General features: G+C 41.6%; 1 long non-coding RNA gene across 1 annotated transcript; it reads right to left on the reverse strand.

The window, feature by feature from the left end:
• Positions 1-6,990: 6,990 nt before the first annotated feature.
• On the reverse strand, positions 6,991-9,516 carry LOC132532684 (uncharacterized). Its single transcript, XR_009544590.1, has 3 exons — positions 9,448-9,516; positions 8,268-8,448; positions 6,991-7,631 (listed from the first exon to the last, which is right to left on the reverse strand). It is a non-coding gene; the product is annotated as an uncharacterized LOC132532684 (long non-coding RNA).

Below are 9,516 nucleotides of genomic sequence, written 5' to 3' on the forward strand. Positions count from 1 at the left end.
TCTCCAAACTTTTGCTCCTCCCTGTTGAAAAAAAGGTGAGACAGTTTGCTTTCTTACATCTAGCTTGTGGTTGTAAGGCTTTTAAAGTCAAAGACCATAGCACAAGTTCAATTGAAGGGAAAGAAAAAGATAATTATGTCATTCTTTATTTCTCTTAACCTCAACATGTCAGATGTGGTGAAGGAAAATATACTTGTTGAAAACCTAGTGCAAATATAATGTTAGAAAATGCTAGAAATGAAAAGAGTCAGAAAAAGTTGTGGTTTTATGTTGACTTAGATTACGAACTACATTTTTCTTATACACTATAAGATCAATAATGAAATTTATATTCATCAAACTGTCAAGTATAAAATATAGTCTTCTTATGGTTATGCCATTTTTTGCAAACCCAACTCAGTGACTATTTTAGAATTTCAAGTCTCCGCCTGTCTCTTGTGTTCTGTAATGTGAAAATAAAAAAGTTTTTATTTTCATATGACAATTTGAATGATTATAGACTTTCTTTTGAGTTGTTTACTTAACTGTCCCTTTGTATTTTTCTTCAGGCAGTGGTCTTTTTTAGTAAGTAAAGAAAATAGAAAATTGTGTTTTCAAATATTATTTTTTTCTTTTATCATTTAATTGTGGGGTTAGAGTTTAACAGTACAGTTGTTAACTTATTATTATTTATTTGAAAAATGCAAGTCTATAGATTTCCAAAGACACAGTAACAACAAAAGTATTGAATTGATAGCAGAGACCGGTAGGAACTAGTTGTGCTCTGGGGAGCTGTTCTACAAGGTCCTGAACAAAAAGGGTTATTCATTAAAAGGGGGGAAAAAAACATTTATCACTCTGAAGTCAGGGACATAGCACAACAGGTTTGAGCACAGAATTTGCAAGCCTGAGGTCTCAAGATGCCAAGATTAATCCTACAGAAAAATGAGGCCCTGGTTTCTCATAAAAAATACTTTCTATGGGTCCTGAAACCGGTGGCACTTGGAATGTTCCTACTCATGACCACAGAATGTGAGCTAAGACCTACAGGGATGGAAAGGTTACACAGGCTCCTAATCTGGATATAGGCCCCAGATCAAATCAATGGGACTTAAAATCAACAACATTAATCTACTTTTCCCATATTTGGGGGCCACTCTCTCCCTTGATCCAGCTTCCCAGCTCTTTTTGCCAGCCATGACATCATCTCCCCAGACAATAACTTAGGTCCTCCTGCATATCAGATGTCAGGATTAGGCAAAAACTAATAAAGTCATGGGCCCTTTGCAATATACCTGAAATAAGACCTATTAGCTATTTCCAAAATGGAGACTCCACCTCTTCATCTGCACTTTTCCAGCCTTTAGGTTCATGATTAGTCAACAATTTGTTTGGCTTTATATATTTTTTAAATTTTTAAAAAAATTTTTTTAAAAATATTTATTTTATTTATTCCCTTTTGTTGCCCTTGTTGTTTTATTGTTGTAGTTATTATTGTTGTTGTCGTTGTTGGATAGGACAGAGAGAAATGGAGAGAGGAGGGGAAGACAGAGAGGAGGAGAGAAAGATAGACACCTGCAGACCTGCTTCACCGCCTGTGAAGCGACTCCCCTGCAGGTGGGGAGCCGGGGTTCGAACCGGGATCCTTATGCCGGTCCTTGTGCTTTGTGCCACCTGCGCTTAACCCGCTGCGCTACAGCCCGACTCCCTTGGCTTTATATTTTAACTCTTTTTCAGCCACCAGGTTCCAGATGCTACCATGATGCCAACCAGACTTCCCTGGATAGACAACCCCACCAATATGTCCTAGAACCTCGCTTCCCCAGAACCCCACCCCACTAGGGAAAGAGAGACAGACTGGGAGTATGGATCGACCTTCCAATGTCCATGTTCAGTGGGGAAGCAATTCCAGAAGCCACCTTCTGCATCCCATAATGACCCTGGGTCCATGCTCCCAGAGGGATAAAGAATAAGAAAGCTATCAAGGGAGGAGATAGGCTACAGAGTTCTGGTGATGGGAATCGTACCCCTCTTATGCTATGGTTTGTCAGTGTTTCCATTATATAAATAAATAAATAAATAAATAAATACTTCCTAAAACTTGCATCCACTAGAGTTCCGTAACATTAATTGAGTTTCCCCCATTCACGCACATGTTTATTCACTTACGCAACTGTTTTGAGAACACATTTATTTTCAGGCTCAATGTAGTTGTACACACCATAAAGGTCAAATGGTCAAGTGATCTAGAGTTCAGAGTTCAGGATATCATCACCGGAGACGGTGCCTGTACTGAACTCACCACATAGCAAAAGTCAACTGGAAGAAGAATGGGGAGAGAAGAGTTCCAGTTCTATATTCTTCAGGTATCTTCGACTTGTTGCCATGCACTCAACATGAGTTAAGAAACCATTAGTGCCATCCCCCATACGATGATTATTTTTAAAAGAAAGTACACTTACATTAGAAAAAATTATGACTTGGAGGCCGGGCAGTAGGGCAGCAGATTAAGCGCACATGGCACAAAGCGCAAGGACTAGTGTAAGGATCCCAGTTAGAACCCCTGGCTCCGCACATGCAGTGGCGTCGCTTCACAGGCGGTGAAGCAGGTCTGCAGGTGTCTGTCTTTCTCTCCCCCCTCTGTCTTCCCCTCCTCTCTCCATTTCTCTCTGTCCTGTCTGACAACAACAACAATAACAACCAGGGCAACAAAAATGGGCAAAAAATGGCCTCCAGGAGCAGTGGATTCCTAGTGCAGGCACAGAGCCCCAGCAATAACCCTGGCAGCAATGATGTACATGAACTACAGTTCCCATTTGAGTGAGATATTTGAGGGAAATTTAAAATAGAAATAAACTGGTTTGCAGTTTCATGAAGTAAATGATTGAAAACACTTCAAGGTGCCAACACTTCATGAATTCTCTGAGACTCTTCTACACTGCTACTGGGAATGTAAATTTGATAAATCTCTATGTAAAACCATCTGAAGACTGGTCAGAACACTACAAATAGGCTTACTATATGACCCAGTTATCTTTTTTTTTAATTATATATATATATTATTTATTTATTTATTTATTTATTTTCCCTTTTGTTGTCTTTGTTGTTTTTTATAGTTGTTGTAGTTATTATTGTTGTTATTGATGTTTTCGTTGTTAAGTAGGACAGAGAGAAATGGAGAGAGGAGAGGAAGACAGAGGAGGAAAGATAGACACCTGCAGACCTGCTTCAGCACCTGTGAAGTGACTTCCACGCAGGTGGGGGCCGGTCCTTGTGCTTTGCACCATGTGCACTTAACCCATGCTACCTGTCGGGCTAGCATCGCTGGAGAGAGAGATAAGGAACTCATGGCCCTGTGATACAATTCTTTATTCATGCGGAAGCGCCAGAGTCACAGCAGGTTAAGCCATGTGGAGCCAAACCGCAATGGCCGCCTCCGGCTCTGCACACCAGCCCTTCTCCAGGTCTGGACAGGGGAGAGAAAAGAGAGCGAAACCAGGAACAGAAGTGTGTTTTATGGGATAAAACCAGAAGTGGCAAGTCAGAAATGGAGATGGCTAGGCAAGGGAGTGGAGAAAAGGAAAGAGCACGCTGGGAACTCCCTTAGCTACCATTGCTATGGTTTTAGCTGGCGGGAATTAGCAATGCCCTGAGGAGATAAGTGGTGAGGAGACCTTTAGTCATTTTAAGACAAAGCAGAAGATTGGTATGTAGATAAAGGGACTGACCATACTAGCATAGGGTGGTTTGGGGGCCCTGCCTAACTCAACCACACATCTGCACAATTTCCCAACAGCTACCACCTGATTCCTTGACCCACCAATCTTTCTCCTAGGGATGGATATACCCAAGGAAAACCAAAGCACCTATATACAAACAACTATGCACACTTATGTTCATAACAGCACAGTTTGAAATAGACTAAACCTGAATCTGGTGACAGTTGAATGACTAAGAAAGTTGTGGTATGCTACACAATAGAATGTCTTGCAGCCTTCTGGGAGAAATGCATTGTCTTGGTCAGAACTTGAAGGCATCATCTTGAGTGAGATTCCAGAAAGAGAAAGACCAATGAGGGATATGCTCACTTACAGGTGGAGTTTAGGAATTAAGGACAGTAGGGAAAACATAAAGAGAAACTCAGGCTGGAGGTGGGGAAGGGAAAGCACCCTGGGGACAGAGTGTCTCAGGAATGGAATGAAGTGACATCAGAGTCCTGCTGTGTCTCTTAGAAACCCATCAAGGGGAGATGAGAGGCTGTGCCTGCGTGTTAATGACTATACTGAAAACCATTAAGCCCCCAATTAAAAAAAAAAAAAAAACTCTTCCATTACTTTCAATACTTCTTAGGTCAGGTTTTGCTGGGGCTCACATGGAGTGGCTCCAACCAGGGGGTGGGGGAGGGTAGGCCTCCGACCCTCCCTCACCAGCTCTAGTGGCTGCATGAATTAGAAAGAGGCACCCGGAGACATTCTGTTTTTTATACTGAGTTAAACAAAGAACATTTTTCACATATGTCAGAAATTACAGGTTTCTTAAAGGTCAGCTTGCCCCATGGTAGGGGGCTAGTATGACAAGAATTGATGAGATACATAAAGGTCAAGACAATTAGTTTCCATGATGCAGGTAAGTTAATTATCCAAAGGTATTTGAGAGAAGCATAGGGGTTAAACCAGTAAGGTGAGATAGAGAAGAAGAAAAACAAAAATTGATGTAAATCACAGATATCAAAGAACACAGGGAAATAGAATATGGGGTCTCACTGCCAGGTACTGGCATGGGTGTATGATAGAGTGTGTTCTCCTATATGATCAAAAGGTGAAGTTACAGTGAACGTGTGAACTTTGAATGACTATCGTGAACTTTGAGTGAATCCTCAAGCAGGCAGCCATGTGGCCTGCTAGCAGGGGCAACTAAGTGTGAGAGGCTTGTAGGCTTTCTGTGAGCTTGAGAGACTAACAAGGAGAAACTGAGTCTGGGAGACTTCCCTCTTGGCTCATCGCTATAAGGAGAGAGGCTAACAAGTGGGGTGTCTTTCCAGACCTCCATCCAAGGATGGGAGAGCTCCACTCAGCTCTACCAAGCTTTCACATAGTCCACAAGGTTTAGTTTGCTTGCTTGTTTTCTTGTTTGTTTGTTTTTGTTTTCTCCATAGCTTTTATTTCCCAAGAGATAGATATTTCATGGATATAGTAAACTGTCTGAAAATATCTATTACATGGAGTAATTTTACTAGTACAAATCATTCCTTAGGAATAGGAACTAGAATTCCAAAATGTGAGGCTGTTTATGTAAAGTTATAGAGCTGATGTGTGTGTGTGTGGGGGGGTAGATAGCATAATGGTTATGCAAAGTGACTCACATGACTCGAGTGTCCCAGGTTCAATCCCTCCTCCTGTACCACCATGAACTAGAGCTGAGCAGTGCTCTGGTAAAACAAACAAACAAACAAACAACTTATGAAGTTTACAAATATCAGCAGTCAGATGGAAATCAGATTCCCAAAGATTCTTTTTTGTTGAAAGGATGGTATTTTTCATTTCCCAAACCAAGGCATAGGTCTGCCTTCTCGATTCAAAATGAGTTGTTACCAACCTACCCCATGCCAAATTCTGCTCTGATTACATGTATGTTTATAGCAGGCTTCAGGCCCCTTAGTAGGCATATGGTATTTTCAGAAAGGTGTTCATATTAACAATTGACAGTTCATTTAGCAAAGTGCTGAAACTATGAGTAAATTTTCTTCCTCCTCTCCTTTTAATTACTGTTATTTATTTATTTTAGGATTGTTGTTAAAATTTGGGAAGGCTCTTGCCAGCCGAGTTAGCTTCACGGGTGGGTAACAGAGACGCGGAGACAACGGCTGGGCAGGGCAGCTGTATTTCTTTATTCAGGAACAACGATTCACAAACTAAGACAAACTAATCACCAAACAGAACTCTGCTGTCTCTTTGCGGCGGCGCAAGCACTCTTTCCTTTTCTGTAACTCGGGAACTCTCCAACTCTGGAACTCTGGAACTCTCGTACTGGGGAACCCTCTGAAAACTCTGGCACTCTCGAACTCAGGAACTCAGGAACTCTCTGACTCAGGAACCCTCTCTCGGGGTTTCTTGGGGCGGGGCCAAGCAGGCCCGCGAAATTAACAGGACTCATCCAATTCTCTTGGCGGGGGAGGGCTAGAACAAACCAATGTAAAGCATACGACATAGGATTTTTTTTATTTTCCTATGGTAAGAATCATTTTTTTTAATCCTGGTAATAGATATACAAGGTACAACCCTGAAATAAAAGCAAACTCTAGATCATGAGACAAGTACTCTCTCTCTGTGTATTAAAGTCACAACTACTCCTTCTTCTGAAGACTGGCAGAGAGTTACACAAAGACAGAAATGTCAGAGCACTGCTGGGAGCAGAATGGCACCCAGAGTCGCTAGTGCGCAAGCCCTACACTCGATCTGTTGGCTTATTTCACCCATCAACTCTAGCCCAAGGAATGAAGAAAAGTCTGCAGAAATGTTAAATTCAATTAGTTAGATGCTTCAGAGAGCAATGAGCAAGAACCAGGGGCCATGTATGTGGAAGGAGGTCTTGTAAGAAATATGCAATGCAGTGTTGTGTTGTTGTCTTGTGGACATGACGTAGAATGCACCTGCCCGGAAAGAATCCTTCATGAGACCCAAGTGCCATCTTCAGAAAGTGTTAAATGTACATGTCAATTTGTTGATAAAAAAAAAAAATGAGCAGCAGGGCAGGTGGTTCTCTGGTTGACAGCAAGACTTGCACTTGGGACAGCCCAGACTCTAATCATATACTCCTGAGCCTTACCACTTCTGTGTCATCTCTTCACCTCTGTTGCTCAATATAGAATCTTTTTTTCTTTCTTTTTTTTTTTTTTTTTGCCTCCAGGGTTATCACGGGGGCTCGGTGCCTGCACTACGAATCCACTGCTCCTGGAGGCCATTTTTACTCCCATTTTGTTGCCCTTACTGTATTTATTGTTATTGTTATTGTTGTCATTGCTGCTGTTGTTGGATAGGACAGAGAGAAATGGAGAGAGGAGGGAAGACAGAGAAGGGGAGAGAAAGATAGACACCTGCAGACCTGCTTCACCAACCATGAAACCACTCCCTTGCAGGTATGGAGCTGGGATCCTTACCCCGGTCCTTGTGCTTTGCGCCATATGCGCTTAACCATTGCACTACCGCCTGGCCCCAAGAATCACCTTTTAGAAAGCATGAAGGCCCAGTGTACAAAGTGTAGATTATCAAGAAATGTAGAAAGAAACTTGACGGTGGCAAGGAGCTACTGGAAGCTTATAGGTGGAGCTTCCCTTCACTGGCTTTAGCAATAAACTGAAGGCCTGTGTCTCCTCCCTGCTATCTCCCCCTCCTGTCTTCATCCCTGTCAGAACAATATGCCTTTACTGCTTACATACAAAACACACTCTGCCTTCTGCTTTTATACCTTTCCCAACACAATTACGTGCTTTTAGGAGATCAGTTTGACGTAATCGTTATCTGGACTTTTACTTGGAAAATAGTTCTGCAAACTTACACTCAATCCAATAGACTTTAGAAAGGGTTTGTCTGTTCCAACACCAAATATTAGAGATCTTGCAGTGTACTTATTCATTATTCTTCACACTAGGAACCCTTATAGAAAAAAAAAGTGAGCTTAAACCTCCTTTACACCTTTTCAAAGAGTTAAGTCGCAGAGTTGGGAGGTGAGCAGCTAGATAAGGAGACTCGTTTGATATGGGAGGGGTTTCAACTTCAGAGATATTTTATCATATGTTGGCATCTGTGGCCTCTAGCACTAGTCTTTCAAGTGCTTCCAAAGAATGTCTATGTGACAGAATATAACCTATGGGCAATATAGCCAATGGGCACCCATGGATTATATCTAACACGCCAATATCATCTGTTACAGAAACATATTTACAATGCAGATTAATATCCACACTTGGGACCAGGCGGTGGCACACCTGGTTAAGTGCACACACTACAGGTTCCAGCCCCTGGTCCCCACCTGAAGGGGGAAAGCTTCACAAGTGGTGAAGCAGGTCTACAGGTCTCTCTCTCTGTCACTCTCCCTCTCTATTTCCTCCTCCCCTCTCAATTTCTCTGTGTCCACCCAATAATAAACAAAATTTTAAAAAGAAATGGACAATTCCAATTATGATGCTTTTTCATAAATGTTCACTGTATACTGTGCACCTGTGTCTAAAACATTTACAGTATTGTAAGTTTCCCACTCGAGTTCTTTCCCAACACTTCACCCCATCTCACCTCTAAATCTCTGTGCTTTTACCTCCACTGGGGTGGTTCTCAGGCTGTGCCATGACACGGTGACTATCCTACACAGGTGAGGCAATTTCAAAAAATTCAATTTCTGCTTCGCTTTATCAGGTACTCCTTAGTGTGGGTTGTTTCAAGTTGAAATAAAGCCAAAGTTCACCTAAAATGAAAACTTTATTAAAAGGAAAAGATAAAATCAAAAAGAAACAGAAAACATTGGCCAATGGGGGAAAAGGAGACCTGAGCTCAACCTCCCCCCTTTCAGCCTTTAAACTAGATAGTTTTGCTCATTAACACCTGAGTTTCTTCTCAGTCAGCACCAGATAATCAGGAGACTGAGGTTTTTAGTTTAACGGTATAGATTAACACCAGCCTCTGCCCCATGCTTGGCTACAAGGCTAAAACCGATATTTTAATCTACAGTTCTTTCTCTACAGTAACACTGACTGAACTGGAGTTTTCCATCCCCCACCAATAGGTGCTGATCAATATTTTATTTTAACATTAATAAACAATAATAGATACACCAATATCTTAATAGTAGATGCTGACTTGAATTTCTTAAATATATATATATAATCTGTTTGCTTGTTACAACCCCCTTCTTCTCTTCACATGTCCTTTGTTCTTAAGAAAGGTAACTAGCATTACTTTGGGCAAAATTTAGAGGGTAAACACAGCATACAAATTCCTTGCTCTAGCAGACTGAGTTATCTCCCCAGCCAGAATGTCTGTATTCGATTGCCTCTGCATGCAAACATACATGTATTTGTTATCTTAAATATATAAAATCATGAAGAGTACCACTTCAAAATCCTTTGCGGCCTCAGTAAAGAGTTCCCTTTTTTTTTTTTTTTTTTTTTTAAATCAGAGTATTGTTCAGGTCTGGCTTATGGTGAAGCTGGGAATTGAACCTGGACCCTTCACAATCCTAGTAGTCATGTCCTCTTTGTAGATAAAGAACATTAATTTTTTTTTTTTTGCATCTTAGCCTCGGAACAAATGCAAGATGCAAGTCTCTGGTCTCAAATGATCTCTGCAAGTATCTTACATTAAAGCATCTTTTAATGGATCCAAAAATCGATTGACTGTATCTTACTGGGAAATCAGAGGGGACTTGACAAGCAGGAGAGCAAAATCTTAATCCGCACCCCACCGCCCACCCACCCACCCAAAATTCTGGCTTGACCCGGGTCTGACCGGGACTCAGGGCAGGTCCCGTGGTCCTGGGTGTCCGGGG

The sequence above is a fragment of the Erinaceus europaeus genome, chromosome 14, assembly GCF_950295315.1.
Source record: "Erinaceus europaeus chromosome 14, mEriEur2.1, whole genome shotgun sequence".
Lineage (NCBI taxonomy): Eukaryota > Metazoa > Chordata > Mammalia > Eulipotyphla > Erinaceidae > Erinaceus > Erinaceus europaeus.